Source organism: Lepidothrix coronata, unplaced genomic scaffold, assembly GCF_001604755.1.
Source record: "Lepidothrix coronata isolate B3197 unplaced genomic scaffold, Lepidothrix_coronata-1.0 Scaffold74, whole genome shotgun sequence".
NCBI lineage: Eukaryota > Metazoa > Chordata > Aves > Passeriformes > Pipridae > Lepidothrix > Lepidothrix coronata.
The window spans coordinates 4477989-4478530 of record NW_016690254.1 but is presented as its reverse complement, the minus strand read 5'-3'; positions in this window follow the sequence as shown (position 1 = coordinate 4478530).

Below are 542 nucleotides of genomic sequence, written 5' to 3'. Positions count from 1 at the left end.
ACCCTCTTTCCAGAACAGCATCCTGCAGTGGCTGAGTTCTGCCTGGACAACCTCATGAGAAGTTTAGGTTTGGGTCCCTACAAGTAAATCAGAGCCTTGGTCTTGCATCTGCTTTGTGACTTTTGACTCCCTGTTGGTCAAGAATTTGGATTAGTGTCATGATCATCATTAAGGTGAAATCTACACAGGTATGTTATATGAGCTTTTGTTTGACAGAATTTTCATGATTTTTTACTTTTTTTTTATTTCTCTCTTTGATCCACCAAAGAAAGAACCATAGAGGATATTTTTGTTTAGGTGCACTCACGTTAGGGACAAAAGATTGTTTTTCCCACAAAATGAAAATCAACTACAAAGATTGACCAACTGATCCAGTTTAATCTGTCTTTCTTTGAAAGTAATGCTCATCTACCAATGACTTGAGAGAGAAGAGAGACTGATCCATTTTCAGAACAAAATAAATGAAAATATAAATAAAATATAAGTTCTATGCAGAGAGGTTCAGAGAGGTTCAGAGAGGTTCAGAGAGGAGATAAAAAAAA